Below are 7,950 nucleotides of genomic sequence, written 5' to 3' on the forward strand. Positions count from 1 at the left end.
CTGTGAAGCAATCCTCTTGACCCATGTCTCTACTGTCCATAGGTGTTAGTCTTATATTATGTTATTTTACATGCACAAATGAGTGCAGTGATTCTATGTCTGCCCCTCACTTTCTGACACATTTCACTTAGCACAACATATGTCCATCCACTTGTAAGCAAATTTCATGACTTCATGTTTTCTAACAGCTGCATAGTATTCCACTGTGTCAATGTACCACAGTTTCTTTAACAAGTCATCTGTTCTCGGGGACTTGGATTGTTTCCAGATTTTGGCTACTGTGAACAGCGCTGCAATGAACATACAAGTGCAGATGCCATTTCTCCTGTGCTTTTATACAACCCAGAGATATATATTCCCAGAAGTGGTATTGCTTGTCTATATGAAAGCTCAATTTCTAATTTTTTAGGAATTCCCATGTTGTTTTCTAGAGTGACTGGATCAGTTGGAATTTCAACCAACAATGATAGAGAGTCCCTTTATCTGCACACCCGTGCCAGCATTGGCTGTTCTTGTTCTTTTTGATGTGTGTCAATCTCTATGGTGTAAGATGATATCTCATTGCTGTTTTGAGTTGCATTTCCCTGATAATTAGTGATGTAAAGCATTATTTCATGTGCCCTTTGGCCATTTGTATTTCTTTTTTTAGAAAGCTTCTGTTCCTTTCTTTTCCTCATTTTTTGATGGGGTTGGAGGTTTTTTACTTGCACAGCTCAACTGATGTCTTGTATATCCTGAATATTAACCCCTTATCTGATGGGTATTGGGTAAATAATTTTTCCCATTTTGTGGGCTCTCTCTATATTTTGGTCACTGTTTCTTTTGAAGTGTAGAAGCTTCTTAATGTAGTCTCATTTGTTTATGTTTTTTTTTCCACTTTCTTGGTCAGTGGTGTATTTTCCTTAAAGATGATTTACCTTTAATGTCATGGAGGCTTCTGCATACATTTTCCTCCATGTTCTTTATGGATTCATGTCTGATATTGAGATCCTTAATCCGTTCTGATCTTACTTTTCTGCCTGTTGTTAGATTTCTGAGTTCATTTTTTTTACAAGTAGCTGTTCAGTATTTCCAACACCATTTGTTGAATATGCTTTCCTTGCTCCACTTTACATTTCTTTCTCCTTTATCAGTGATTAAGTGAGCATATATTTGTTAAGTCTTTAGGATTTTCTAAGTATAGTATCATGTCATTCACACATAGTGGTAGTTTGATCTCTTCCTTTCCAATCTGCATGCTCTTGATAGCTTTTTCTTGCCTAACTGCTATGGCCAGAACTTCCAGTTCTATATTGATAGAGAGGTGAAAGTGGGCACCCTTATCTTGTTCCCAATCTTAGAAGGATTTTATTTTCTCCCCATTGATAATAATACTTGCTGTGGGTTTGTGCTACAAGGCTTTGAATACTGAGTGAAGCTCCTTCAATTCCCATTTTTTGAGCATTTTTCATCATGAACAGGTGTTGGATCATGTTAAATGCTTTCTCTGCATATATTGATAAGATTATATGTGTTTTTGCTTTTATTTTATTGATATATTGTATTTTGATGATTGATTTGCAAGTGTTAAACCACCCTTGCATTCCTGAGATAAATTCTACTTGATCTCTGTGTATGATTTTTTTTTTTATGAGTTGATTCTCAAAGTATAGTATCATGTCATCTGCAAAGAGTGAAAGCTTAATTTCTTCCTTTTCTACCTGGATGCCCTTTATATATTTTTCTTGTCTAAATGTTGTGGCTAGTACTTCCAGTCTTATATTGAATAAGAATGGCAAGAATGGATGACCTTGCGAGTTTCGACCCGGGTGCCAATGCCTCTGCACAGCCGATGGATGTGGAACAGCGCGAACCAGAGACAGCTTTAGGATTTGGGATTCCAGCAAGTGCTTGCAACCAGGTATGGAGACTGTGAACTAAGCTTTTGCCCCATGCTGGCTAACGGAGGAAATATCCTTCCTTCTTGGTCTCTCTCCCCTCCGGGAGAAGGCGTGGTGTCCGATATTTTGTGGGTCCTTTGAGCAGGTATGAACTTTTGGTGCGGGAAAAAAAAAATGTGCTTTGAACTTGAAACAGGCGCGGGATACCGGGGCAATCTCAGCCCGGGCCGGAGCCCGGGCTCTGGCCGAGTTTCAACCGGGGTGCTCATGCCTCTGCACAGCCGGTGGATGTTGAACAAGCGGGAACCAGAGACACCTTTAGGATTTGGGGTTCCAGAAATTGCTTGCAACCATGTATGGAGACTGTGAACTAAGCTTTTGCTACATGCTGTTCCAGGAAGGGAAATGATTCATTTTCCAACTTAAATCTCCGAGGACTTAATTACTAGAATACAGAAATTGTAAAACCTCGCGGCCGCTACCGCGGCCACGCGACATTTTATCTCTTCATTCTCATCAGTGGAAAACTTATTATCAAATATTTCCTTGTTAATAGAGCTGTATTCTTGGGGGATAAATTCCAACAAAAATAGTGAGTCTGTTTTGAAACTCCAACAACAATAGTGAGTTGTGTGATGAAATCTGGAATGTAATCAAGGTAAAGAGAAAAGGAAGTGAAATTATCAGTGAGGCATGGGGGGGGGTGGGTTGGGGGGTGAGGGGTGGGATCTATACTGTTTTTTTGTTTTTGTTTTTGTTTTCATTGGTGGTGGAATATGGGCACTGGTGAAGGGATGGGTGTTTGAGCATTGTATAACTGAGATATAAGCCTGAGAACTTTGTAACTTTCCACTTGGTGATTCAATAAAATAAATTTTAAAAAAATAAAATAAAAATTAAAAAAAAAAGAATGGATGACCTTGTCTTGTGCCTGATCTTTGGGGGAAAGCCTTAGTTTTTCTCTACTGAGAATAATGTTTGCTGTGGGTTTGTGGTAGGTGAATTTGACTATATAGAGGAAGTTCCTTCAACTCTTATTTTGTTTATTTTGTTGAGTGTTTTTATCATAAATGAGTGCTGGATTTTGTCAAATGCTTTTTCTTTATCTATAGATATGATCATATGATTTTTATCCTTCTTTTACTGGTATGGTGTATTATATCCATTGGCTTGAGAATGTTAAACCAGCCTTGCATTCTCAGGATGAAACCTACTTGGTTATGATCTTTTAGGTGAAATGCTGGATTCTATTTGCTAGTATTTTGTTGAGGATCTTTGCTTTTGTGGTCATCAATAATATCGGTCTGTGACTTTCTTTTTTTTCTTTCTTTTTTTATTTTGTGGTGTCTCTGTCTGCTTTGGGTATCAGGGTGATATTTGTCTTATAGAAACTGGGAGTGTTTCTGTTTCTTCAATTTCCTGGAAAACCTTGAAAATTACTAGTAGTAGGTCTTCTTTAAGGGCTTGAAAGAATTCACTAGTGAATCCATCTAGGTCTGGACTTTTGTTTGGGGGATTATAACCTTGGGAATTCAGGAATTTATCTATTTCTTCAAGGTTCTCCTGTTCATTGTATAAATATTTCAAAGTAATCTCTGATGATCCTATGGATTTCTGTAGTTCCTGTTGTAATGTTCCCTTTTTGCTTTCTTTTTCTGTTTATTAGTATTACCTTTCTGTTTCTTTATGAACCTTGCTAGTGTTTTATCAATCTTGTTTATCTTCACAAAGAATAAGCTCTTTTGAATTCCTTTTTGGAATTTCAGCTCATTGATTTTTTCTCTAGGTTTTATTTCCATTCCCCTCCCTGGCTTGGGCTTCTCTTGTTGGTCATTTTCCAAAGTCACTAGCTGTGAAGTTATTTACGTGGGCCCTTTCTTATAACCTGATGAATATTTTTAGAACTATAAACTTTCTACTTAAACTAAAACTTTAACACTACTTTTGCTGTATCTCACGAATTCTGCTAGCTCGTTTGTTTCCAGGAATCTTTTCACTTTCTCTTTGATTTTCTCCCTAACCCACTGGTTATTCAGTAGTGTGCTGTTTAGTTTCCAGGTGTTTGATTTGATTTTCTGTTTATGTATGTAATTCACATCTATTTTCAGTGCATCATGGTCTGAAAAGATAGTTGATACAATTTCTATCCTCTTAATGCTATGGAAGTATGTTTTGTGGCCTAGCCCGTGGTCTACCTTGGAGAACGTCTTATGCACACTGGAGAAGAATGCTTATTCAGTGATTCAGCATGTGGAGGATGAAAAATCCTCTCTCTATATCTATTTTAACCTTGTCAGTTCCATTGCTACCCTCAAATAAAGTACGTCATTGCTGAGCTTTAGTTTGGTTAATCTATTGAGAGGTGACAAAGAAGTGTTGAAAATTCCAAATACTGTTGTGCCGCTATTGATGTCTTTCTTCAAGTCTACGACCAGTTGTTTTAAGTATTTTACTGATTCCTCATTAGATTCATATATATTTAAGAGTGTAAGTTATTCCTGATGCACAGATTCCTTGATCACTAATAAATTACCTGCATTCTCTCTTATCACCTTCTGCAGCCTGAAATCTACGTGTTCCAATACTAGTATGGCAGCCTTGCTTTTTTGAGAGGGTTGTTTACTTGTAGATTGTTTTCCAGCCTTTGATTTTGAGTCTGTGTTTTTCTGTGGGTTCAGATGTGTTTCTTGCAGATAGCAGAGTGTTGGGTTCAATTTTCTAATCCACCCTGCCACTCTATGTTTCCTAATTGCTGTATTTAGCCTATTGACATTGAGAGAGACTATTGTTTGGGGGTTTTGTCCCATCTTTCTGCAGGAGTTTGGTATGTTTGAGGAGCTAGTATTGTCTTAAAGAAGCAAGTTTAGTCTTTTCTGTAACAATGACTTTGAGTCAATGAAGTTCCTGAGTTGTTGTTATCCATGAAGCTGTTTATTGTTGCTTCCAATATGAATGAGAGTCCAGCTAGGCGCAGTACACTTTGTGAGGTGTTCATTTCATTGAGTTCTTTCATTATATCCCACTACCGTCTTAGGGCCTGGACAGTGAGTCTGCTCCTTTAAATCCTAGCAATCTCCCAAGTCCTCTATGCACTATTGGCCTATATGACAGGCTTTAATTAGCACAGATTTTTCACGTTCATGAATAGATTAGAAATTTTGAAGTACTTAATGAAAAAGGTCTGTTACCTTGACCAGTATGAAATTACAGTTAGAGGACATTTGCTTGCTCCAAAGACTGACTGCATACAAATATTTGAATATTAACATAATGCATACAAAAATAAAATAATAAGATTTTGACAAAAAGAAATACTTATTGTGATCCATTGATAATAATTGTGAATGATGCAAGTGGCATCTTAGTGTACTACATAAGAACTGAATACAAGTAGGTGCTTAACACCCACATGGGCATTATAGCTTTTGTTTTGCCTATTCTATTAAAAAAAAACGAGGTGGAAAGAGATTCTATTTATCTTCTGTAGCTCTTTCTGCAATTAGTCTAGTCTAATTACCTAGACTAATAAATAGACATACATGAATATTTACATGTATTTATGCAAGCATAGCACATAGAAAATAAATAGCTAAGCAAAATATTTATAAATTATTGTAAGTGCAATGATGAAAAAGAGTGAGATAAAGAGAAAAAAAAGTGACACAAGAGGATAAAAGAAATGTCTTTGAAGTAACACTTGAGTTAGAACTTAAAGAAAGAGATGGAAGAACTCTGTGAAGAACAAACAAATGTTCTGAGTAGAGGTAGCAGCAGTTTCAGTCTTTATGCAAGCATAATTATTTTCAGAACTGAAAGAGATCAGTAAGCCTATTAAAAATTCTGACCCAGGCCCAGATGTGATCCTGAGCGGCTGCACATGAGTGGCCCCTCCGTTCCTGAACGCCCATGATCCCGGAGGTCAACTAACTAATCTCGGCACCCAGCAGCTTCTTGCAGAAATGCCTCTAGACTGTAAACTAAGTTACGGCCCCATGCCGCCCCCAGAGGATGAAGGTTTTTCTCTCTTGGCCTTTCCTTTCCCCGGTGGTGGTATGGTGACCACCATCTTATAAGGCCCACTAAACAGAGGTACGAGCTTGCAATGATGCAATTTCTAGCAGAAATTTCTCTGGACTTAATTACTAAAATACCAGAAATTCAAATCCTCATATGTTCTCCATTCTCAGCAATGTAAAACAAATTATCATATTATGCCTTTTTGGCAGGCCTGATTTTTTGGGGAAAATTCCAAATAATAATAGTGAGTTTTCTGTTGAAATATTGAATGTAATCAAAGTAAAGAGAAAGTAAAGTGAAAATCATCAGCCACACAGGTGGGGGGTGGGGTTGGAATGAGAGGTTCTTGGTGGTGGAACATGAAAGGGATGGATGTTTGATCATTGTATGACTGAAACTTAAGCCTGAGAGCTTTGTAACTTTTCACATGGTGATTCAATAAAAAAATAAATAAATAAATAATATTTAAAAATCTTTAACTACTAAAAACCAAAACCCAAAAAATTCCTGACCCAGGTAGATGCCCTGCGGGTCTTGGATCAGAGCTTCCTGAGGACCATCCTCATGACTCTAGATTATTCCAGACATTTGGACACTATTATCCCTATTAGCAGTCCCACATGCCTAACATAAATCTCTCAACCCTCAACACTGACTGAAGTTGTAAAGATAACTATCCAACCTATGGTACCGGAGTCTTCACTTTACTCAGGTAAATTTGAAATGTTCCATTTTTCCTTATTGGTTTTGGACTCCCTTCACTCTATTCTGTCCAATCTCTTCACTCAGAGCCAAGAAAGAGTTTACTGTCAAACTGGATCTTTGCTAAATAGTAAAACCTTTTTTTTACTTTATTCTAACTTTGGACTGCTAGCCTTTATTGCAATTTGAAATAATTGAATAGAAGGACATAGGTAGAAAGCAGTACAAATTAGTTGAAAATTTAAGTGTCAAAATACATATGCATGGAAAAAAATTTCAGATTGTATATTTAAGTATAAAGTCCGTATAAATAGCACTTTTGCATTAGAAGAACATGCAGAAAGGAATGTAATAGATAACAGACTTTACTTTTTACTTTGTATATTTGTAAGGATAATTATCCTCAGTGTTAAGTTTGAAGCTGAGTCAGAACAGTTAATACTGGAACATTAGGGGAAAAGGTGCATAGAAAGCAGTTGTGGGGTTCATTGAACAGATATGAAACCAACATGTTATATTAATAAATGAATGTTAATAAACTTCAACGACTGATGAGAAGAAAAATCAATATTGGATGCAAATCATTTTACAGGTTTCCTACCTCACATCCTTACACAATCTATGAGTATATTATTGAGTTCATTTTACAATTAAACTGCAGACTCAGGCAATTTACCCAAAGTCACACAAGGAGTATAAGTGATCCAAATTGGATGTAGAGTTATTGAGCTTGCATTCTCACAAATTATATTATTTTATAAGAAAATAGACAGAGCCTATTTTGTAAAGTAATCCACTATTTCTAAATAAAAGAAAGGAAATAAAGACAAAAATGTATAGGTCTTTGTTTACTATTCGTAACAAAAATGGCCAAGACTTTTTTTCTATAAGGACACAAGAATATCTTATTTAACTCAAGTACCTGACGTTTTTATGCTTATGCTCTCTTTTTTTTTAAAATTCATTTTATTGAATCACCAAGTGGAAAGTTACAAAGTTCTCAGGCTTATATCTCAGTTACACAATGCTCAAACACCCATCCCTTCACCAGTGCCCATATTCCACCACAAATAAAAACAAAAACAAAAGCAAAAACAAAACAAACAAACAAACAAAAAAAGAGTATACATCCCACCCCTCACCCCCCAACCCACCCCATACGTGAGTGATAATTTCACTTCCTTTTCTCTTTACCTTGATTACATTCCAGATTTCAACACATAACTCACTATTGTTGTTAGAGTTTCAAAACAGACTCACTATTTTTGTTGGAATTTATCCCCTATTATTTATCTATTAACAAGGAAATATTTGATAATAAGTTTTCCACTGATGAGAATGAACCGCGGCC

The sequence above is a fragment of the Sorex araneus genome, chromosome X (assembly GCF_027595985.1).
Source record: "Sorex araneus isolate mSorAra2 chromosome X, mSorAra2.pri, whole genome shotgun sequence".
NCBI lineage: Eukaryota > Metazoa > Chordata > Mammalia > Eulipotyphla > Soricidae > Sorex > Sorex araneus.